At 44.2% G+C, this 25,799-nt stretch overlaps 1 long non-coding RNA gene across 1 annotated transcript in view; it reads right to left on the bottom strand.

Annotated features, from left to right (window-relative positions):
- Positions 1-24,220, bottom strand: part of LOC137519746 (uncharacterized) — a 40,269-nt gene extending 16,049 nt beyond the window's left edge. Inside the window, exons 1-2 of the long non-coding RNA XR_011021127.1 lie at positions 24,113-24,220; positions 9,145-9,276 (exon numbers count right to left, since the gene is read on the bottom strand). This is a non-coding gene — a long non-coding RNA (uncharacterized lncRNA). The remainder of the gene's footprint in view (positions 1-9,144; positions 9,277-24,112) is intronic.
- Between the last annotated feature and the right edge of the window lie 1,579 nt (positions 24,221-25,799).

The following is a 25,799-nucleotide window of genomic DNA, read 5'->3' as shown; positions in this document are numbered from 1 at the left end:
TTTTTTTATCATTTATTTCCCTTCCCTCCCCCCCGCAGCTGGCCAATCACAGCTATCGGCTGTCATAGGCTTCTGCCTATGAGAGGCGATCGCTCTCTTGTCCCCCAGGGGGACAGCCGTGTCACACGCTGATTGCAGCGCTGTACTATGTGTAAAGATGGCGGTTTCGCTGTCTAGCAGTCTCCCGGGTGGCAATTGCCGCTCAAAGACTGAAGGTGGGGCGGCATGATCTCCTGCAAAACAGAGCCCCAGGACTTGATGCCATGTGGTCCTGGGGTTGCCGCCGTGGCCATGCCCATTGTCGTGGGGCGGTCTGCAGGTAGTTAAAGCAGGGGTAGGGAACGTATGGCTCGGGAGCTCGGGAGCCAGATGTGGCTCTTTTGATAGCTACATCTGGCTCACAGACAAATCAGTAGGGTTTGATTCACTAAGCTACACTGCTCAAGTAGCACAGCTTAGTGTGGCAGAGCAAGTAACATTTTCAAAGTAGGCACGCTACTGCTGTAGCATGCACTACTAACTTACTCACGCTCCCCCAAAACAAATGGCTGCTCCAATTGTCCCACTCTGGACCCTGTCAGGTCCAGTGACTTTGTAGGATGAGATCCCCGCACTTTGATAGGCCCAATTGGCTGTCTGCCACTTGACAGGCAGCCTATTGGGCCAAAGTGCAGGGATCTCGACCTACAAAGTAAATCAACCCCCAAGTCAGCTAGCTAATTGTACAAGCTATTAGTCGGTATTTCTCCTGTCTGGCTCTCGGGGAAATTGCTGATGTTGCGGAAACCCAAGAGAAGTTGAAGATGTGTCTGACACTCCCGCTGCCCAGTGGATCAACTGCATACAAATCACCATGGCAACAGAGACGTGAGCCCTCTGCTGCCCATGTGCACTGTCCCAGTTTGAAACATATTGTATGGCTCTTACGGAATTACATTTTAAAATATGTAGAGCTTATGGCTCTCTCAGCTAAAAAGGTTCCTGACCCCTGCTTTAAACCATACCAATTGCCGGGCATGTGTCCCTGCGTGTCATATGACCCGATGCAGGTCGCATAAAACGCTGGGACATGTACATGGACACATGGTAAGTCACTCACTGGCGAACTCAGGGGGCTATTCCGGGTGTCTGGAACCTCCCCCCTGCACTGAGCTGTGTATTCAGCCAGGGAAGCCTGCATAATATAAACAGCCTCATTCTCCCTCCCTTCTTACTTCTGGTGCCTCCCTCCAGCTAATAGAATGAGAGAGGCAGCCGAGCTTCCCTCACAACCCTCACAAGAAGATGCAGCCTGCAGTGAGAGAATGTTGATTATGGAGTCCTGGACTCTCCACAGCACAGAAGTGTCAGACATGATGAAATTAGAGTGCAGGCAAGCTGGTAAATATGCACAGCATGATGCAGAGCTTGCCTGGACTCAGGGTCTGTGGGCAAACATCTGTCTGGTCTCTCCCCATTGTTATAATGACTGCATGTGTGGGTAAGGTGTGGATAACAAGCTGAAAAGTTTTTGACAGTCCCTAGACTCCAGGAGGGCTTCTTTCTGACTTGTGTGAGAGACTGACAGGGACAGGAGTCCGATTACAGGCAAGTAGCCTGTGTGATGTGGGACTTCAATACAGATAAGTTCTCTGCTCCATCTCAGGCTATTCTCAATTTCTCCACTCCTCTCTCTGGGCTAGTGCAACGCCAAAATCACAATAGCAATCGCTAGCAATTTGTGAGTGTGATTTTGTGAAGTGATTTTCAGAGCGATTTTTGAATGGATTGCTCAAAAACATGCTACATGCAGTATACCTGCGATTTTGAAAAAATCACAACGCTGCTGTGGGAACACCCACATAGGGTAACATTAGCCAAGCGCTTTTCAAATCACTGTTGATTTGAAAAACGATCAGAAGCACTCTTGGTGTGCACCAGCCCTCCTTCATTCACCTTTGTTTCCCTTTTCCCCTAGTGCTGGCTGTGTGTTCTTGTCTTACAGGAAAGCTAAATAAAAGTGCAATCCTGGTGAGGCAAAATATTATTATTTAGTATTTATGTAGCGCCGACATCTTCCGCAGATGCATATATCCCTGCATCATATGGGTATCGCTTGTACTATGTGACACTATGTAGCATATTCCACTGAATTGTCCAAACTAAATCTATCTCCTGTTCCTCTCTTGGGGAGTTGTTCCAGCGCTGTACCCCGTTCACATTTGCTGCTACCAGAAGCCCTCAGAAACACTCGTGTCCTTGAGTACTTCCAAAGATAGGCAGCCCCGTAATACGCCAGCGCACTTTTGTGCATGGGCAGTATGGAGCCACCTGCATTCGGAAGCACTCGGGGACATACGTGCTTCTGGACCTTTCAGGAACCCCCCCCTTAAAAATCCTGCGTTTGCCCCTGTCACTTCTGTTGTGCACCACTCTGCAAAAGCCAGAAGTTCCACTCCCGTTCTCCCCTTGAGGCATGTCAGTTGAGACTTCTGGATACATGAATTCTGGATAAAGGGGATTTTACTGTAATAACAAAAATGAAACAATAGACATTGGGCAATATGCTGTTCACTTTTTCTCCTAACTTTTCTCCTAGGAGATCATTTTTCATCTTCTTTTTAAAATAACTTTTCAGCACTCTTCAACTGAAAAAGTACTAAAAAGTAGATGAAAAGGTACTGTCAGAATTATTCTGAGTATCATATTTTCTTGCTTGATGATGGCTTAAATACCCCTAGACATAATATCATGCAGTATATGTTGGATCTCTCAATACATTTAGTTTCAAAATACTTTATTTGGCATAACCAAACATAGCATATATACCTTATATACTCACATATAGCGGTTGTAACGATTGGTGTCAGCGAGAACATACTTCTCTGATTATTGGTGATCTGCAGTATCACCAACAATACAGATGCTATACCTGATTATGTGTGATCTGCAGAATCACCAATAATACTGGTATAGCCAGAACCAGGACAACCAATGTAAGGGTAGGTGTTTGGTGCAACAGTAATGATAGAGATACTTGCTTTCCCAGAGGAGCTGGGATAGAGGAATATCTCTATACAACACAGGAATACAAACTACAGCAAGCTGGAGATACAGACAATAGTGAGATAGTTCACCTGAGGAGCGGGTAGAACTATGTTTAAATAAGCGTACTGATCACCCGAGGAGCGGGTGATTCAGACTGTAGTGTAGCCACTATCACCTGAGGGGCAGGTGGAGAGGATAGTACTATAGTGACTATTCACCTGAGGAGCAGGTGATAAAGACTGTACTGCAGCTAGTAGTCACCTGAGAAGCAGGTGATGCTAGCAGAGGATCCCTCACCAGTGACTAGGCTCACTGGTGAGGACAGGAGAGTCAGACAAGCAGGTTTGGCAACGAGTGGACAGATACGGTACAGAGACAGAAAGCTAGATCAGAGTAGTATTTCAGGCAGAGTCGGCAACTATATCAGATAGGCAAAGGTACAGGATCAGAAAACAGAAGAGTAGTCAAGTTAGCAGAAGGCCATAACAAATAATACAATTCAATTAGTACTTTAAGCTATCAACAGAATCTGGCTAAGTGTGGATCCCCAGCTCCTGCTGGTTCTAGCACATTTTGGGATCTGACTAGGTCTGAGTGCTAACACGTAGCATTTGCAACAGCAGACGCGGACCAACTGACCGGCAGGTCGTATATATATTAAACGCGCTCTATAGCGCCGCCCCAGTCACTCAGCCAATCCTGAGCATAGCTGGAGTCAGCTGACCGAGTGATCAGCTGACTCCCCTTTCTAGATGCATAAAGGTCCTTTCGCTCGGCGCGCGCACGCGTAGCCCTTAGTCTATGAGCGATAGAAGGACCAGGCAAAGCACCAGCATGTAACTGTGCGGCAGAAACCGCCGGCTGCGACGCGGAGATAGCCGCCATGCCGCTTGCTGTTGCGGCCGTATCTCCGCTATCCATTACAGCGGTACACCTAATTTTTCATCACAAAAAATGTGCTGAAAATTTACCCCCTCGGCTTATATGCGAGTCAGTGGAGTAGAGCAGATGGTGGAGCAGGTTTAGTTACTGGCAGAGGAGCGTAAGGATTGTGCACTAGTGATCCACCTTTTGACAATCCTCCTCCCTGCTGTGTTTGTGCCCCCCCCATCCCCTGTAACATGGTGTCTAGAGTGCACTGCTCAAGACTACCTGTGTCCCCTGGCTTGTGGAGCCGAGCGTGCTAGCAACGTGGCAGCGGTGCATCGATCAGGGATTCTTCCTGTGTGGCAATCGCTGTCTCTCATATCTATGACCCCAGCTGATGGAGTCTTGAGACACAACTGTATCAGCCTTGGGGCATATTTGGCTATGGGGAGGGGGCCTGACTTGTACTGGGGGCACATCTGGCTGGTGGCTGGATAGTGTACTGGTTAAGGGCTCTGCCTTTGACATGGGAGACCAGGGTTCAAATCCTGGTTAGGTCAAGTACCTATCCAGTAAGGAGTTCAAGGCAAGACTCCCTAACGCTGCAGGGTGGCCTCCTGAGCGCGTCCTAGTGGCTGCAGCTCTTGAGCGCTTTGAGTCAGAACGGAGAAAAGCGCTATACAAATGTTCAGATTATTATTATATTATTATTATTATCTGGCTACTGGGGAAGGGGCTTATACGTGAGCCAATAACTTTTTCCTGGTTCCTGAGGAAAAAGTGGGCACCTCGGCTTATACCCCAGTCAGTTTATATGCGAGTATATACAGTAAGGTACAAACATGTGTAAATAGCATATACAGACAAAATTGATCTTTACTTTTATTATAATCCTCATTATATCAATGAAGGCAATTTACCGGTAAATAAGTAATCAACATAGTAAACTTAACATTTTACATTTTTTGATCATTAAACACATCCAGTGTGGATATTAACAATTGTAGATAAAGGATATTCCATCAAGGCCTAGGAAGGATATGCTAGAGATAATCATATGTTTCATCGAAACTGAAATAGCTGAAAAAGTTGAATAGCGCTATAGTCAACCCAAGGGGTCAATGTTTTCTCAAAGGAGGGAAATCGAACGAATTGAATTGCCAAAAGTTTCTCACACAGCATCAGTTGGGTGACTGTTTTTGACCGCTCCTTTGGACAGGGAGTTTTGCAGCCAATTTTTGGTTAGGTGCGATCTAGACTAGCAGCAGGGAACTTCATTCCATCAGGTTTTATGAATACATTTAGATGGAATTCCTCAAGAAGAAGAAAAATGAAAATAGCGAGTTATACATGTCACAAGTATAATGTCATGTTATCTGGAACACTGTATGAACAGTAGGCAGACAGGGAGGTGGCCGCAGATTATAGGATACTAATAAAACGACTGCCTTCTGGGAGGGAGATAAGCTTGGATTATGTGCCCCATTCTACCAAGATTTTCTCTCTCCCATAATCCTTTACTGTGCCATCATATTACCCTCTCCTAAGTAATGTTTCCTCCCCAGTGCTAGTTACCGCTGTGCAAATGTCAGTGTCAACTTGCAGAAATGGCTTTCCTAGACTGAAATGAAAATGTGGTCATTGAATTCAAAAACTGTGGATTTCTATATAACAGATTAAATACTGAGCTATACATTGTAAATTCTCTCAGTAAATATTCTTGCTACCTGTATAGTGTTGACACAATCTGTCATTTCTTCCTAGCTGAGCTTCTGTTCTGTCTGTTGTATGGATTAAATTCTGTCAGCAGATTTAATATTATTCCTGTGATATGATTCCACCTCAGCAATACCCTTTCTTTCATTGCTATGTGTATTTCCGCTGGTTAATTATTATTATTTTGGCAGTTTTATGCTAAATTTAAAACAGAACACCAATCATTTTTTTAAAGCTCTGGAGGAAGTGATGGAAGATTTAGAAAATAGAAAGGATTTTTATTGATTGTGTTCATCATTTTATAGACCTCCTAACTTAAAGGGAACCTAAACCGAGAAGGATATGGATGTTTCCTTTTAAACAATACCAGTTGCCTGGTAGTCCTCCTCATCTCTTTGCTGCAATAGTGGCTGAATCCTGAATCACACACCTGAAACAAGCATGCAGCTAATCCAGTCTGACTTCAGTCAGAGCACCTGATCTGCATGCTTGTTGAGGGGCTGTGGCTAAAAGTATAAGGCCTGGTTCACATTAGCGTTCGCTGTCCGGATTCGCCTGATCGGATCCGGACCGTATACTGTACAAACGGAACGTACGTTCCGCATAGCAATGCAAAGTCTATGCGGACGTTCACATGCGTCCGTTCCGTACAGAACGGAGCCGGACCGGATCCGGACTCCGGACACTTTTCCAACATGCGCTATTTTTCGGGTCCGGATCATCCGGCCCACGCACCCGGACCGGAGCCTGACTGCACCATCCGGAAATAGAAACCAATGGGAAACGGAAAGCACAGAACACACTGGCTACAAACACCTGACGTTCTACCCCACTTCCTATGCGTATTCTAGCGGCCATTTTGGATGGGGACACATGGGCCAAGCATTTCTGGAGTGGAGCAGCAGTGACTAACGTGCTGGAGCTGTTTGGCAGTATGTTGGAGGTGGAGGTGAGGCCTAAACAGCGGAGGACCTGATTCTACAGGTGCTCCTTCTGCTGACCTCCCAGACCCCAACAATTATATAGTTTTATTTATAACTTTTACCAAACGGATGCGGATCGCAGCCGTATACATACCTGATGCAACCGGACCGGATCCGGTCATCCGGTCCGTTTGGCACAGAAACGCAAGTGTGAACGGGGCCTTAGAGACACAGGATCAGCAGGAGAGTCAGGCAACTGGTATTATTTTACAAGGAAAAATACATGTCCTTCTCAGTTTAGGTTCCCTTTAAAGCGGATCCGAGATGAAAAACTAACTATAACAAGTAACTTGTCTATATATCTTCTCTAAAGTTTAGATAGTTTACACAGCAAATCTAGCTGCAAGCAGATTTAATAGAATATGATTATGTCTTTCTGTGATACAATGACAGCAACCATGTTGTTTGTAAACATTACACAGAGGCAGGCTTATCTGCATCTTGAGCACTCAGCATGTGAAAAAATCCCCCCTCCTCCTCCCTTCTCCCCTCTGCCTCTGAAATCAATGGCTAGTAACACCTCCCCCTCTTCCTGCCCAGACTGAGCTCCCATGAGCCCTTGCTATTGCCAAGGCTCTCTGGAGAAGCTGTGGGCGTGGCATGTTTAGTTTATAGGGAATTGGAGTATTAAAACAAAAACAAAAAAGTATTTGGCTTGAGGAATGCCTTATAAACAATAGGAAAGGAACACAATTATGCAATAATTAATGATAAGTTCACTTCAGATCCACTTTAAAGAGGTAAGCGTTGACATTTTTTACATTTAACAATGTTAGCGTCTTGTCATTTGGAAGGTATATTTACCTGCTGGCTAGTTCCTCACTATGACTTTTTTTCAGCAGGGGGCGGGGCTACGTGACAGAACCTGGCAGCCACAACATAAGTCAGGAGGCTGTGATGTGGCTACAACACCTATTATAAAACTTATGACACGTAGCTATAAGCTTCCATTCGAAAAGACTGTCAACACAGACTGACTATTAAACAGTGTGCCTCCTATACAATACTGACAGTGGTCAATCACTCAACACTCTAGATAGAATCAGTAAAAAAAATACAGGGAATGACATGTCTAAAAAGTTAATAAGCAGCATTCCGTATTTTAGTAACCAGTATATCTTTTTTTTTTCAATTATAAAAGTACATTCTGCTGCCTTTTTTATGTAGGGGAGTTTAAAGGACAACTGTAGCGAGGGGTATGTGGAGGCTGTCATATTTATTTCCTTTTAAGCAATACCAGTTGCCTAGCAGCCCTGCTGATCCTCTGCCTGTAATACTTTTAGCTATAGAACCTGAACAAGCATGCAGCAGATGAGGTGTTCCTGATATTATTGTCAGATCTGACAAGATTAGCTGCATGCTAGTTTCTGGTGTTATTCAAACACTACTGCAGCCAAATAGATCAGGAGGGCTGCCAGGCAACTGGTATTTTTTTTAAAAAAAAGGAAATAAATATGGCAGCCTCCACATACCTCTCGTTATAGTTTTTCTTTAAGCTCAAGACAGGTGGTCAGTTAATGTGCTTATAGTATATCCACTCCCCTTCCCTCCAGGACCTAAGGTCCAAAAGCATAACATTTTTGAAACACGCAATTATGAGGGGAAAGAGAGATGCAACTATCTTGGCACAAAGTAGATTGGATTCACAACTACATCTAACAAGTATTAATTTTGATTTATCGCAATCATAATACAAGTGAATAAAGGTTAAAAGGAGAAAACTGATTAGCCCGCATATGCCCATTTGTCAATCTCCTATATCAGTTTGATGCAGCTCCAGCAACTGAAAACATGCAGACCACCAACCAGGATTCAGATGGATTCACAAACATAACTCTGCTTTAGAATATTGGCAAAGTTTTTGTAAATGGAAAGTAGTATATAATGGAAGATCCCCTAGATACGCATCTGGTCCAGGGTGTATTCGCTTCCCACATGCCTGCATCCCCTTATGCTGGATGGGTGGCTGCAGCGTTCTGGGGCGTGGCTTGCATGGTGTGCCCCTGCCCATCTTTGTCATTTCTCTAGAAGCTTCACTGCTGCAAACTCTAAACTGATTTGATGGATATGTATTATGCCTGTTTCAGGGCTGGAATTTTCTTATTCTTTGGTACACTAATACAGCCCTGGAGATTTTATGGACTAATTTTCTATAGCAAAATTTGGAATTGAAACTGCAAAGGTTTTTGACATTTGGAAGTTAATAGCAATTTTTTTCTAGATGATAAATTACTCAAGCTCCCCTACAACAGCTTACAGACATGAAACTGGTATGGTTGGTTAGCGTCGTGTATGTGCTGCAAACACAGCTGTGCCCTGTGGACCCATAAACCTTATGTTGGTTCACCAGTTGATCTTTCTTGAATTAATTTGGTCAGTACTAATCATCACTGTATACCATGAATCACCTCATCACCTCACAAGATTTACCATTTTGTAGATGCCAAGAGCCGGTTGCCTAGCTCTAGCCAAGTAGCCATCACAGTGTGTTCCTTGTGAAAGTCTCGGATATAGATACTTTTATACATTTTTACTGCTTCTGAGACGGTACCTTGAAGTGCATAATCCTTATCCTGTTTGTGGCAGTCACTCTGCTACATGCCTTGTGATTATTACATTTCTATACAGCAGGAGGGGGTGGCAGCGCTTCCCAAGGAGGTATTCTTATGGAAGAGACCCTAACCTATAATTAAGAAAAAAAACAAAGTGTGAACCTGGGGCAGCTGGGCATAAAATGGTTTACACGTTTTTGGGGGAACAGTGAGAAATTGGCAGTTCTCCTAATCAGGCTGCAACTGAAATGACTACCAACAGAGGCGTGCAGAGCCCCCTAGAAGCTAAATACACACCTTGTATTCAAAACAGATGCACTAAACCGTAAGATTAAAATGGAATGTAAACTGAAATAGCACATGGATGCAGCTAGCCATAAGTAAACTTACATTTCTATACAGCGGGAGGAGGTGGCAGTGCTTCCCAAGGCAGGCTGCATCTGATTGACTAACTGAATGGATGTGCAGAGCCTAAATATAGGTAGGTAACACAACTTGCATTCAAAACAGATGCAACAAAATGGAGGACGTTGGCTTCTAAAAACAGTTTGTGTGCTGTGTTCCGTGCTAGACTCTTCCACTGCGTCGAGGTATCCTCATGGAAGAGACCCGTCCCTAACCTCTACTAAAGACAGTGTGAACCTAGGGCAGCTGACCATAAAATGGTTTACATTTTTTGGGGAACAGGGAGAAGTTGGCAGCGCTCTTAATCATTAGTACATTGACTGTTCAATCAAGGATAGATGGATCTAAAAAAAAGACTGGTGCTACTGCAATTCCTTTGTAAGATGATTACAGTATATGATTTGGTAACCTACAAGGCTCTTTATAATAGTGCCCATGGCTATAAAGTATGTTTAAGTGTGCCTGTTCAGTGATTGCTCTTGAATTTTAGTCAAATAAATAGCTTTTTTTCATAACATATCCCAAGGAGCTATGGTTCTTATATTTACCCATATGTTTAGTGACCAGACCATATTTCTCTTCCATCACAAGAATTTAGCATTACAATTACGTTTCATTGTATCTGAAACAGTGCAATGAGGAATTATATTAATAGTATGCAGAATATATACAAAGCCTGCATATCAAGCACTAGCAGCTGCTCTCAAAGCATTCAGAGATTAGTACAAGCCAAAAAAAAAAATCAATCGGGCTGAGCAGTGTGAGCTTGATGAGAAAGCTGCCACATGCAAATTTGCAAGAGAATTAATGGAATATTAATATTTTCCTTTTAATTCCTCCCTTTCTCTGCTGCTAACATTGACAGCTGTTAAGAGGCACATCTGGATAGAGCCAGTGGTATATAAGGCCTGTGGCGTTATGCCATTACCCCACACAGCAACATAATACAGATACTAACCTACATTTTAAAATATTGTATACATTTATGCAAGTTGTCTAAACAACGTCAAAGACCATTGAATACAACTGAAAACCTATCACGCTGATACGTTAATAGGGCTAGCGTAACAAGTGCACATCACAGTACTAGTGAGAAAAGGGTAATCAGAGACAGGCCGAGGTCGTTCACGTGAGCAGATATTTGAGGTACAGAAGGGCTAGGCAAAATCGTAGTCAAATAACAGGCAGAGTCATACACATAAGTCAGATGTCAGTCGTATTGGAAGGATCTAGCAGAATCGAAGTCAGGGGCAGGCCGATGGCAGTAGTACAGAAGGGTTAGGCAGATTCATAGTCAAGAGGCAGGCAAAGGTCGGTACACAATACAATACACAATATTACAATAATACAATACTGACTGACTAGAGTACATATATATTGTGCTGATGCGCAATATATAAAATGTATCTCTCAAACTCTCACTAGCTAAGGGCCAAGAACCAGTGAACTGATTAGTATCAAGGCCAACGAGCAAGTGAATACTCTGGCCTTAAGTACCCAGGAGGCAAAGAAAAAGTCCAGCCCCAAGAATTGAAGGCACCTCCTGCAAAAAGGTGTCAGCTGATGACATCACAGCTGACCCCCCATCAGACACGCCTCCTCAGCCTATAAAGGCAGCTCTGAGCTGCGGGCATCCTGCCAGAAACAACATGCCGACCCACATCTACAGGGGAGCTGGGGATGCCCTTATGCTGATTCACGTCTACAGGGGAGCCGGGGATGCGTTTGACCAAAGAGGAAGAGGAAGCTTCCTCCAGCTGCTCCACACTATAAGAACAGCCTCCAGAGACCATACCAGAAGTTTGTTACAAAACCATTGTTTAACCCCCTTGCCGGCAAGGGGGCAGCAGAGCACTTTTTTATTTTTTTTTAAAACATGTAGCGAGCCCAGGGCTCACTACATGATAGCCGCTGAGCAGCGGCATCCCCCCACCCACTCCGATCGCCTTCGGCGATCAGAGTAAGCAGGAAATCCCGTACAGAACGGGATTTCCTGCTGGGCTTCCCCGGTCGCCAGGCGACGGGGCGAGATGACGTCACCAACGTCATGGACGTCGGGACGTCAGAGGGAACCCCGATCCACCCCTCAGCGCTGCCTGGCACTGATTGGCCAGGCTGCGCAGGGGTCTGGGGGGGGGCGGCTCGGCGGGTAGTGGCGAATCGGCGGTTAGCGGCGGCGATCGCATACCACACGCAGCTAGCAAAGTGCTAGCTGCGTGTAGGGGAAAAAAAATTTGAAAATTGGCCCAGCGGGGCCTGATAAATCCTCCTACGCAGGTTACCCCGAGCTGAGCTCGGGATAATCGGCAAGGAGGTTAAGAAAGAAGGTATGGACTCTGGCACTCTTAGCAGTTAGCTTAGTTTATTTAAACACGGTGCAGACAGCTAATGACAGACCACCCCTGGCCGCCAACAGCTGCTTCATGTGTGTTACACGCCTCTTCAGGCCACACAGGGTATAGTGCTCTCCCCTCCCACTGGTCCTATATACAGGCATGTTAGGCAACCGCCCACTTAGGAAGGAGAGGCACCATTGGAGCTTAAAAAGAACTATACAAAAGACTTTAATTTTCAAAATGTATTAACCTTGTTTCTACGGTTGGACCCCCAATTCACCAAGGTATCGGTACGTAATATCATAGTAGCCTCCCTTTTTAACAATTAATCCTCTCTTGAGCTTCTCTCTATTATATTTTTCTATTACTTGCAAACCTGTGAAGGAGAGACCGGCAGCACTAAGCCCAGGTACCTCTTTGACATGGGTTGTTTATACTGTATGTTCAAATCCAAAGTTGTTCAAAAGTGAAACATTTATCCATATGTACCAATATGTACAATACATGACTCAACTTATAAAAAAAACTCAACTTCCCAGAATTGAACCTGTCTGTATGTAGGGGACTGCCTGTGTAATGAACTTCTAAGGAACTAATCTCAGGGCTGGATTTGTACTCTTTACTGCCCAAGGCCACTGTCAGCAGCCGCCTCCTTCAGTATAGGTAGCCAGGTGACCCCTCCCCCCAGTATAGGTAGCCTGTTGACCCTTCCCTCTAGTATAAGCTGCCAGATGACCTTCTCTCCCCACACCTCCAGTATAGGTAGCCAGATAACCCCCTCCTCCAGTTTATATAGTCCGATGAATCCCCATTCCTTTAGTATAGGTAGCCTGATGACCCCTAACCCCCTTCCTTTAGTATAAGAATCCAGATGACCCTCCCCCCTTCCTTATAGATAGCCAGGTGACCCCCACCCTCCAGTATAAATAGCCAGGTGACCCTCCCCCCAGTATAGCCTGCTGCCCACCTGCCCTTGATCCTGTGGTGCCGTAGGCCATGGCCTATGTGGCCTTATCTTAAATCCAGCCCTGTATAATCTAAGATATCTAAGATGCCTTTATAATACCTGTGACCACAGTGTCCATGGTTAGCAAGCACATATGATGTCAGAAGGCTGGAGAGGAGGCACATCAACCTGCCAACAGAGGATGGCAGCCAGTAGCACAAAACACACATACAGATGAGTGGATATGAGGTCATACTATCCTCCGCCCACACTCTGCATCCACCGACTAACACCAGCACATGCTCACAGCATCGTAAATCAAAGCCAACAAACTCCACTCATACACACTCCCACCAAACAAAGCTCAACTCAATTTATAAAGAAAAGAACACTGCTGACAGTAAGCAGAGGGTGAAAGCAGCACAGCACACTACAGCAGCCAACGCAATAGAGCCTACACCTAGAAACTCAGCTGCCCATCGTCCAGATCCATTAATCAATGAACATGAGGTTACAAAAGCCCATCTCTTGGCACACCCACCACTCTACACTCACAGAAGCTCCACTTATATAGATAATGTGTAAACAGCACTAATGATTGCACAGATGGACAGAGCCATAAGCAGAGCACACAATACAATAGCACAACACCAAAAACTACACACAGTACACACATTCATAATCAAGCAGCACTCATGTAAAAACATAACACAATGAGCTTGACAATGCAGTAAAATGGAATGATGACTATAGACATGGATACAAGCAGTAACACAGCACAGAGTCATATAGTATAGTATACTATATATGCTTTGAATAGTAGTAATTGTTAAAAAAATGTTCTCCATCCCCTTTTTGCACCTCTGACACTATGTTGTCCTTGGCAGGTTTTAGTACGCCGCATCAATTGTTATGTATAGAGTGTTTGGGGGGCCCAGTGTAAAACTTGCACTGGGGCCCATATATCCTTAGCTACACTGCTGCTCACAAACACATGCAGGGCAGGAATTAAGCTAAGGCCACATAAGCCATGGCTTAGGGCACCACAGGATCAAGGGCGGGTGGTCAGCAGGCTATACTAGGGGGAAGGAAAGGGTCACCTTGCTACCTATACTGGAGGGAGAGCGGTCATCAGGGGGGGAAGAGTCATCTGACTATCTATACTGGGGGAAGAGTCAACAGCCAACCTATGCTGGAGGGAGGGGGAATGGTCATCTGGCTACTTATACTGGGAGTGGTCATCTGGATATCTATACTAAAGGGGGACGGCTGGTGACAGGGTCCTTGGGTGGGAAAGAGTACAAATCCGGCCATAAACACAAGCACATGTACACACACATTTTTTCTAGCTAAAGGCCACTTTAAGTCTGTAATCAGACTTTCACAAGAAGAGGAAAAACTAATTTGGATGATGTACAGTCAGCTGTTGAGTTTTCTGTAGAGAACAGTGTGTCACTAATCTTTAATCTATTTATACCTCATTTCTTGCTGTCTCCATTTTTTCTCTCTCTCTCTCTCTCCAAGCGTTTCCTGTCACTGGAATAAGGCCAGACTATATATGGTGATCTGAGCCCTTTGAAGTATGTTAGATTAATGGGAATTAGTAATCAGAATATGTAAATGAAGCAGCCTGTACAGTGAGGCGGCAGTTTGGATATTGTTACACCGCTCAGATTTATTTAGAAGCTCCTCTAATTTGTCTCCTCTCTCGCAAGATTTCACTAATAAGGTTTGACATGGACATTAACCGCCCGGAAAATCTGCAGAGACAAATTCAACACCCTGTCTTTTCAGAGTGATTATCAGACTTTAAAATATTGTCAGGGGTAGTAATAAAAATGTAAAGGGGAAATTAGTTTTTAGTGAGCATGAACTGAGTCTATTTACCAAAGCACCAAGATTAGATTTATATAACGTTGATATTTTTTCTGTATGCTTTAAAGAAAGCATCAAGTCTATCACGTCAATAATTGCCAATCACTATGGCTCACAATTGAGTGTTCAAAGTTTAGGGTTAAATGTATGAAGGTTGCCGGCACCATCCAACGTAATTTTCATGCTCTTTTTATTTTTCAATTCATCACAGCAAATACATGGCGACGTTTCGAGGGTAACCTCTTTATCAAGCTCTTGCTGCAAGTGAAATACATTCAACCTAACCAAACCATCTTTATATACTATCCATGAAGTGCACCTGACCAATGAACCACCGATTTCATTACCACCAATCATAATGGTCCTTGTACATAGCGGACCTGATGGGGAACTGTCTTAACTTACTCTCATTGGTGCATTTGAACTGGGGCATCTCACACCCCCACTACACACCCACCTTGGATCACGCCTGCACCTCTCAGGTGTCAGCCATCCCCGCCGTCCTCCCGTCTGGCCGCCGTAGCGGACCTGACAGAGAACTAGCGTGATGACGCGTACATACCCGCACGCATGCGTAGTATGACGCGTCGGGCCGTCACTGTATGACGAGCTCTGCGGGCACGCCCGCAGATTCTCGTCATATGATGTTAAGAGAGATGCCGGCGCGCCCAATGGGCGGAGACCAGGAAGTAAACAAAGCGGCATGCGGCCAGTAGCTCGCATAAGCCGCTGTGTTGCAACGCCAAATAGGCGTCATATAAACGCTACACTCTAGACATCTGTCATCACTCTAACTACTATGCATATATACATACATAGCTACACTTTATAAGCAGGAACCCAATTAGATGTAAAATTCAATTTTGATTAGATCAACATATTAATAGATAAAGTTACTATAAACCAACCATACTTATACACAAGTACCCGGACGTTTTAATGATAATAATCGTAAAAATCAATATGCCACCACATTAATACCAACGTTCAAGCACATGCGCACAAGTATGTGTCTTTCAAGGTAAAGGGAAAGGGACATCAAGAAGCCAAACGTGCCTGTGTCAAATGGTGTCGCAGAGTATGGGAACTATCAAATCATATTATATATCTGGATACAATGCAGCCGTAAGGGTCTACCTATAAAAATGGTATTAGATCTAATTCTCTATTGAGACCCCTCGGCTCCATTGTATCCAGAGTTTTTATCCAAAATGCCTCCCTCCACAATAGTTTTTTAATCCTATCCCCGCCCCTTCTTAGAGGCATCACTTGTTCTATTACCATGAATCTCAACTGACTGGCATTATGTTTAGCCTGTACAAAGTGGTAAGCAACCGCCTGGTCTGTTAGTTGTTCTCGAGTCGCATGTTTATGCGAAGACAGTCTTTTTTTCAACTTTTGCGTTGTTTGTCCCACATATAATAACCCACAAGGGCACTTTAAAGCATATATCACATAGGAGGAGTCACAAGTGTGACATCCTCTGATTTTATATTTCGTGCCCCGATGGGGATGAACTATTTCTTGTCCCCTAATTACGGAACTACAGTGTACACAGTTGAGGCATGGATATGTGCCTCTCCTAGTAGTCATGCATGTCGGTCGCTGCTTATCACCTGTATCGGCATGTACTAGTTGGTCTCTCAATGTGGGTGCCTTTTTATAGGATATAAGGGGGGGGTTTCTAAAATGTTCTATTTCTGGCAGGCTGTCTGCTAGTAGATACCAATGGTGTTTGATAATTTTGGCAATCGTCTGACTTTGAGTATTGTATTTCGTTACAAATGGAATTCTATTGTGTATCCGTCTCCTACGTCTTTGTCCCTCACACTGCGTCTCCACTCTGGTACATGCTTTTTGTATCACTACTGGCGGATACCCTCTTCTCGTAAACTTATCCCGTATCTCCTCCATCCTCTCCACCCGTTTGCTATCATCTTCCACTATGTTTTTTATTCTCTGAAATTGACTGATAGGGACCGACCTCCTCGTGGCCCACGGGTGGAAACTCCCATAATGCAGAAGGGAGTTCACATCCGTGGGCTTTACGTAGAGGTCGGTAACCAGACGGTCACCCTGTCTGGTAACCATAGTATCCAAAAAACTGACCTGTTTCTCTGAGCAGTGTACTGTAAGTCTAATGTCTCTGCATCTAGTGGCTACCTCATCCACGAACTGTTGTAGGGTCGAATGTGACCCCGCCCACACGCAAAATATGTCGTCTATATATCGGAACCACTTAATAGCGTGTTTCTTAAAAATTTCATTCGTGTAAATAAACATCTCTTCGTAGACGCCCATATATATATTTGCGTAGGACGGGGCCACATTCGACCCCATGGCTGTGCCCCGTATCTGCATATAGAACTTATCTTCAAAGCGAAAATAGTTGTATTTCAACACTATCCTTAATAAATCACAGATAAATTTAATCTGTACCGAGTCATAATCTGAAGCTGTTTCCAACATATATTGGACTGCCTCTATACCCCCATCATGTGGGATGGAGGTATAGAGGCTCTCCACATCCAGCGTCACCAATAACCACCAATAACCACCAATAACCCGCACGCATGCGTAGTATGACGCGTCGGGCCGTCACTGTATGACGAGCTCTGCGGGCACGCCCGCAGATTCTCGTCATATGATGTTAAGAGAGATGCCGGCGCGCCCAATGGGCGGAGACCAGGAAGTAAACAAAGCGGCATGCGGCCAGTAGCTCGCATAAGCCGCTGTGTTGCAACGCCAAATAGGCGTCATATAAACGCTACACTCTAGACATCTGTCATCACTCTAACTACTATGCATATATACATACATAGCTACACTTTATAAGCAGGAACCCAATTAGATGTAAAATTCAATTTTCACTTGCAGCAAGAGCTTGATAAAGAGGTTACCCTCGAAACGTCGCCATGTATTTGCTGTGATGAATTGAAAAATAAAAAGAGCATGAAAATTACGTTGGATGGTGCCGGCAATCTTCTTCCTAAGTTTGAATTGTCTGGAGTACTGCTGGACTGAGCCTTGGCACATCCCCTTTGGGCAACTGGAGGTGTGCATCACACTTACCTACGACTACTAGTGGATTACCAGTACATTGTGAGAGCACCCTTAGTGCAACCATGGAGGATATTGATGTGGGGACCCTCATATTCTCATACACCCCAGAGGAGACTACCAGGATTATGGGACAGGTTTCCAAAGAGGTAGCCTTTCTGAATATGGCGGATGACAAGGCGATACGGAAACAGATCATTAAACTTGCAAGAACCCATATTACTTTTGAATTACATGCAAGGACTCTAGCAGAGTACCATAGGGTCAAACGCATACCCAGAGGAATGAGATCTAACGTCTCCCCCATAATGTTTCCTACAGACAAGACATTCTGTGACAAATGGAGCAGGATATGGAATCGAGCGTCATTTGATTCAATGGTACTGACCATAGAACGTATACAAGAGGAGCTTCCCAAATTGGAGTCACAACGGATTGCACTTAAAACTAAACTCAGACAACTGATTCCAGTGGCAGAATATGATGCATTTGAGGAGGAATTGACAAATAATCTTGAGCTACATGAAAAACAAATACAAGTTATAAAACGTGAGAAATATCAAAGAGATGAGCACGACTATACTAGTGGATTCATTTACAATTGGCAGAGGCCAGTGCAAAGCTCCCGCCTCCCACGGAGGCCACGACAAGGTGGAAGACCTGGCAGTAAGCCAAGAAATGGCCAATCTGAAATATCCGGAATACCTACTAGCTCATCCCAAGAAATGTCTTCGGATTTAGCATCAAGTCAAAAAGGAAACGTAGGGGCGGACGTAAGAGAAGGGGGAATCAAGGAGCGACTTCGGTCTCGACAAAATCGACCATATCGGAGAACATGATAGTTACTAATATCTCCTCTTATCCACTTACCCATACGCAGCTCTCTGCATTGAATTATGGCTTATCATTTGCACCAACTAACTTTCCTAGTCCATTGGAAGTGGATATAGAGTTACAGCGATTTTTTCGTGCCATCAAGCTGAAATATTTCTTTTCATTGCCCCGAACTTTGGACTTTGCTCCGGTCTGTGATGTTGAAACTGAACAGCTGCAACTCAAGGATACAGGCTTACGCCTTAAAAGCAAATTTCAGCCCCCATCATGTCAAATTATAGATATTTACATAAAAAAAGTTCAAAATGAGATAGATGAGCTATTTAGAAAACAGAATCTGACGGGTTTCACTGTACGTAAAAATATCAGTAGACAGGAACAGGCAGCATTGAGAGAACTGGCAGATAATCCGCTCATTACTATCAAACCGGCGGATAAGGGTGGGGCAGTTGTGGTGATGGATACGTCGATGTATCGGGGAGAGGCCTTGCGGCAGCTCTCCGATACATCGACCTATCGGATGTTAGATAATGATCCATTGTGTGGAATACGGCAGCTGATAAGTGATGTTGTACAGACGGCAGTGGCAAATAATACTATTGATGATAAACTTGCAACTTTTCTTTTACAGGATCATCCAATAACTCCAGTTTTTTATCTCTGTCCTAAAATTCATAAGAGGTTAGAGAATCCACCAGGCCGACCCATAGTGGCTGGGATCGGTTCAATCCTGGCCCCTATAGCCAAATATTTAGACCAGTTATTAAGACCATTTGTAGTGGGTATTAAATCCTATTTACGAGATACACAAATGTTCCTGAATATCATTAGAAACATGGAGGGCCTGAGTGGCCCTTGGTTATTGGTGACGCTGGATGTGGAGAGCCTCTATACCTCCATCCCACATGATGGGGGTATAGAGGCAGTCCAATATATGTTGGAAACAGCTTCAGATTATGACTCGGTACAGATTAAATTTATCTGTGATTTATTAAGGATAGTGTTGAAATACAACTATTTTCGCTTTGAAGATAAGTTCTATATGCAGATACGGGGCACAGCCATGGGGTCGAATGTGGCCCCGTCCTACGCAAATATATATATGGGCGTCTACGAAGAGATGTTTATTTACACGAATGAAATTTTTAAGAAACACGCTATTAAGTGGTTCCGATATATAGACGACATATTTTGCGTGTGGGCGGGGTCACATTCGACCCTACAACAGTTCGTGGATGAGGTAGCCACTAGATGCAGAGACATTAGACTTACAGTACACTGCTCAGAGAAACAGGTCAGTTTTTTGGATACTATGGTTACCAGACAGGGTGACCGTCTGGTTACCGACCTCTACGTAAAGCCCACGGATGTGAACTCCCTTCTGCATTATGGGAGTTTCCACCCGTGGGCCACGAGGAGGTCGGTCCCTATCAGTCAATTTCAGAGAATAAAAAACATAGTGGAAGATGATAGCAAACGGGTGGAGAGGATGGAGGAGATACGGGATAAGTTTACGAGAAGAGGGTATCCGCCAGTAGTGATACAAAAAGCATGTACCAGAGTGGAGACGCAGTGTGAGGGACAAAGACGTAGGAGACGGATACACAATAGAATTCCATTTGTAACGAAATACAATACTCAAAGTCAGACGATTGCCAAAATTATCAAACACCATTGGTATCTACTAGCAGACAGCCTGCCAGAAATAGAACATTTTAGAAACCCCCCCCTTATATCCTATAAAAAGGCACCCACATTGAGAGACCAACTAGTACATGCCGATACAGGTGATAAGCAGCGACCGACATGCATGACTACTAGGAGAGGCACATATCCATGCCTCAACTGTGTACACTGTAGTTCCGTAATTAGGGGACAAGAAATAGTTCATCCCCATCGGGGCACGAAATATAAAATCAGAGGATGTCACACTTGTGACTCCTCCTATGTGATATATGCTTTAAAGTGCCCTTGTGGGTTATTATATGTGGGACAAACAACGCAAAAGTTGAAAAAAAGACTGTCTTCGCATAAACATGCGACTCGAGAACAACTAACAGACCAGGCGGTTGCTTACCACTTTGTACAGGCTAAACATAATGCCAGTCAGTTGAGATTCATGGTAATAGAACAAGTGATGCCTCTAAGAAGGGGCGGGGATAGGATTAAAAAACTATTGTGGAGGGAGGCATTTTGGATAAAAACTCTGGATACAATGGAGCCGAGGGGTCTCAATAGAGAATTAGATCTAATACCATTTTTATAGGTAGACCCTTACGGCTGCATTGTATCCAGATATATAATATGATTTGATAGTTCCCATACTCTGCGACACCATTTGACACAGGCACGTTTGGCTTCTTGATGTCCCTTTCCCTTTACCTTGAAAGACACATACTTGTGCGCATGTGCTTGAACGTTGGTATTAATGTGGTGGCATATTGATTTTTACGATTATTATCATTAAAACGTCCGGGTACTTGTGTATAAGTATGGTTGGTTTATAGTAACTTTATCTATTAATATGTTGATCTAATCAAAATTGAATTTTACATCTAATTGGGTTCCTGCTTATAAAGTGTAGCTATGTATGTATATATGCATAGTAGTTAGAGTGATGACAGATGTCTAGAGTGTAGCGTTTATATGACGCCTATTTGGCGTTGCAACACAGCGGCTTATGCGAGCTACTGGCCGCATGCCGCTTTGTTTACTTCCTGGTCTCCGCCCATTGGGCGCGCCGGCATCTCTCTTAACATCATATGACGAGAATCTGCGGGCGTGCCCGCAGAGCTCGTCATACAGTGACGGCCCGACGCGTCATACTACGCATGCGTGCGGGTATGTACGCGTCATCACGCTAGTTCTCTGTCAGGTCCGCTACGGCGGCCAGACGGGAGGACGGCGGGGATGGCTGACACCTGAGAGGTGCAGGCGTGATCCAAGGTGGGTGTGTAGTGGGGGTGTGAGATGCCCCAGTTCAAATGCACCAATGAGAGTAAGTTAAGACAGTTCCCCATCAGGTCCGCTATGTACAAGGACCATTATGATTGGTGGTAATGAAATCGGTGGTTCATTGGTCAGGTGCACTTCATGGATAGTATATAAAGATGGTTTGGTTAGGTTGAATGTATTTCACTTGCAGCAAGAGCTTGATAAAGAGGTTACCCTCGAAACGTCGCCATGTATTTGCTGTGATGAATTGAAAAATAAAAAGAGCATGAAAATTACGTTGGATGGTGCCGGCAATCTTCTTCCTAAGTTTGAATTGTCTGGAGTACTGCTGGACTGAGCCTTGGCACATCCCCTTTGGGCAACTGGAGGTGTGCATCACACTTACCTACGACTACTAGGGGGTTAAATGTATGATGGATGTGTAAAGAAACTGGAAAAATGTAACCCTTTCCTTTCCTGTGTCAGAATTAGAATGATCAAAGAGATGCAAATACTTCTGAGTTTATGCAAATTGATATAATTTTTTATGCAAATATATGCAGCTTGAAATTGGACCAATCAGTTAAAACCTATGTAGGACATGATTGATAAAATTTCAGGCTGCATAAATTTGCATAAATTTAGAAGTATTTGCATATCATTGATCATCCCTAGTGGAAATATGTAAAACATTGACATTTTCCTGCAAGACACAATAAATCTTGCTGCCACAAGGTGGCGCTGTTGCCTCATAACATCTGGCACAGCGCCATCCTTTATAGTTTAGAATGTCGAACTATGTCTGATACTCTGATCGCCGCTGGCCATCACCGCCCCTGCACCAGCCATCTTTCCCACCACTCCACTGCAGGGATGGCGTCCGTTTACATAAATGAAAGGGGTTGATTCACAAAAATTACTTATTTTTCACCTTAAAGGAGTTATCAGGCAATAAAAGGTAAAACAAGGGCTACTTACCCGGGGCTTCGTCCAGCCCCAAGCTCCCAGCATATCCCTCGCTGCAGCTCTGCCTGCAGCCGTTCCCCGTCTTTGCTTCCCGGTCCGCGGTGATGCCGTCAGGCCGACCTGGAGGTCGGCCTTTACTGGGCCTGCGCAAGAGGTGCTGTCAATCACCGCCACGTGGACTGGAGCTCCTGCGCAGTATGTGTCGGTCCACGTGGCGGTGACGCAGTAAAGGCCGACCTCCAGGTCAGCCTGATGTAGTCACCGCGAGACGGCGAATAGCTGCGGGCAGAGCTGCGGCGAGGGACATGCTGGGAGCTTGGGGCTGGACGAAGTACTGGGTAATTAGCTCTCATTTTACCTTTTATTTCCTGATAACTCCTTTAACTGTAAGAAGTGCTAATGCATGAGATAAACAAATAAGAAGAGATAATTCATGAGATTAATAGATAAGGAGAGCTAAACCATGAGTTAAGTCAAATAAGGAGAGCTAAACCATGAGTTATGTCAAATAAGGAGAGCTAAACCATGAGTTATGTCAAATAAGGAGAGCTAAACCATGAGTTATGTCAAATAAGGAGAGGTAAACCATGAGTTATGTCAAATAAGGAGAGGTAAACCATGAGTTATGTCAAATAAGGAGAGGTAAACCATGAGTTATGTCAAATAAGGAGAGGTAAACCATGAGTTATGTCAAATAAGGAGAGGTAAACCATGAGTTATGTCAAATAAGGTGAGCTAAACCATGAGTTATGTCAAATAAGGAGAGCTAAGCTAAGCCATGTCAAATAAGGAGAGCTAAACCATGAGTTATGTCAAATAAGGAGAGCTAAACCATGAGTTATGTCAAATAAGGAGAGGTAAACCATGAGTTATGTCAAATAAGCAGAGCTAAGCCATGAGTTGCTAGGATCCTAAAAGATCTGGGGCACCAATGGGCACCGGGTGGGAAGGATCTGCCGTGGCAAAAATGGGTGTGGCCATGCAGGGAGTGGGCGTGGCTATGAGTGGGACCAAATTACATGAATGTAACAGCGGTGTAACCTAATAATAATGGGCCCGCCCAGCAAAATGTTGGATGAAGCCCCCTAGCCTTTAATTAGATATATTACTATCAGTATAGGCATAGAATAAAGATGCATATACACATTTAATTTTGATTGGTCAATCACTGACCAATTTTACCACTGCATGTAGTATGAGGGCCAAGAGACTTTGAATACTGTGAACAGAGTTGAGCTCTCATAATATCTAGAAGTAGTAAAATTGGCTATTCAAAATTGTATGTGTGTACAGGCTTTACAACCAATACTGTACATACATTACAGCTGGTTTACAATCAGTACAGGCACAGAGCAACACCTTATACTGTACATACTGGAGGTAACAGATCAGCACACACTGCAGCTAGTTTACTGTCAGTAAAGGCACACAGTGACAGCTTATACTGTACTGTGGGTAGCAGAGATCAGCACACGCTGCAGCTAGTTTACTATCCTTACAGGCACAGAGTAATAGCTTATACTGTACATACTGGGGTAGCAGAGATCAGCACACACTGCAGCTAGTTTACTATCCCTACAGGCACAGAGCAACAGCTTATAGTGAACATACTGGAGGTATACAGCTCCTGTTTTCTTAGCAGTGAGTTAAGTCAAATTGACACCAATACACTTTATTTGGTCTGCTTGCTGTCTTTATGATGAGACTTCTTCTTTTGAGTTTCTCTTGTGCCTGGGAAGACAAAAATTGGGACCAATATTGTTTATTCATGAAGAAAAACGATACTCTTGCACAAAATAATAAAGTTATGTTGTAGTGCTACCAACCAGTTGAGTTGTGTAACATGTAATGGTAGTGATAGATCCACTTATTTATAGAATGTTTAGCATGGTATTGTTATATGTTTTAAGTACACATCTAGTATAAGCAGAAGGTGAACAGAGGCGCCAAGAGGATAAAATTTGCTAAAATTGTTAAAATCGCTGTGGAGGCAGTGGTGGACTTACCTCCCCTAAGCAGACAAACAGCTGTAAATTTTTAACCAAATACATTTATTTACATACTCCAAAGTGTACAGCAACGCGTTTCACAGGTATATTACTGCTTTCTCAGGCAATAATAAGAAGGCTTTTTCACACAGCTCAAAGTCAGGTGTACGCCTAGAGCCTAGCCTAGCACCTCTGTACGCCTTTGAGCTGTGTGATACTCCTTATTATTGCCTGAGGAAGCAGGAATAAAACTGTGAAATTAATTGCTGTACACTTTGGAGTATGTAAATACATTTATTTTGTTAAAAATTGACAGCTGTTTGTCTGCTTGGGGGAGGTAAGTCCACCACTGTCTCCACAGCGATTTTAACAATTTTAGCTAATTTTATCCTTTTGGCGCCTCTGTTCACCTTCATCCTTTTCTTCTTGAACTACAGAGAGCGACATCTTAGCCCTAAATGGGGACAGGCCTTAATCTCCACACCTGCATCTTCAGTGGTTACTTGTGCGGTAACCCTGGTTTGTGAGTATAAACATTCGTACATTCATTTTCCACTTTATTACAATACATACTACACTATATTGGGCTCTCGGTTTTCCTTTTTTACATCTAGTAAAAGGTTTCTTTATTACATCGCAAGTGAACACTATGTCCATGGTCAACGAGTACATATCATGTCAAAAAGGGCCATCCCTTGGCAGTAGTTGGACCTACATTAAAGAGAACCCGAGGCGATTCCTTGAAGGGCAGATGTGACACAGAGGCATGTTCTCTGCCTCATGCCATGCCTCTGTGTCACCACATCACCGCTCTCTGCCCCCCTACCGCTGCGCTTTGGCCCCCCAAAATTTGCGACATTATTTGTCGCTATCTCGGAAGTAAACATAGGGGAGAGGGATTCCCTGTTTAAAACACCCACCAGGGGCGTTCCTGCAGCATTTTCAGAGCTGCCATTGGGCCCCTGCCGCTCCCCCAACTCCCTGCACGCTGTGAATGAGACAGTCTCTCATTCCAGAGGTCACAAAAGGGAACATGGGCCAGTGTGGCCCACAGGAGCGCGTTTTTGAGGTTACCTGATCAGCTCAGCCCGGATCAGATTTTTATTTTATTAGCCCACCGTGGGCTCTCTTTAAAGATCTGCACACCAGAAAAAGGAAGACAGGAACACAGAACACACACAAAGGGCCTGATTCACAAAGCGGTGCAAAGTGTTTGCACGCGAGTGAAAACCCCTTTATCACGCCTAAACTCAGTTTAGGCATGATAAGAAGAAACTCGCGCAAATTTTCCGCGCGCAGCACCCGGCGCT

This window comes from Hyperolius riggenbachi, chromosome 1 (genome assembly GCF_040937935.1).
Source record: "Hyperolius riggenbachi isolate aHypRig1 chromosome 1, aHypRig1.pri, whole genome shotgun sequence".
NCBI classification, from domain to species: Eukaryota; Metazoa; Chordata; class Amphibia; order Anura; family Hyperoliidae; genus Hyperolius; species Hyperolius riggenbachi.
The sequence above is the reverse complement of the archived record's forward strand: the minus strand, read 5'-3'. Positions and strand labels throughout refer to the sequence as shown.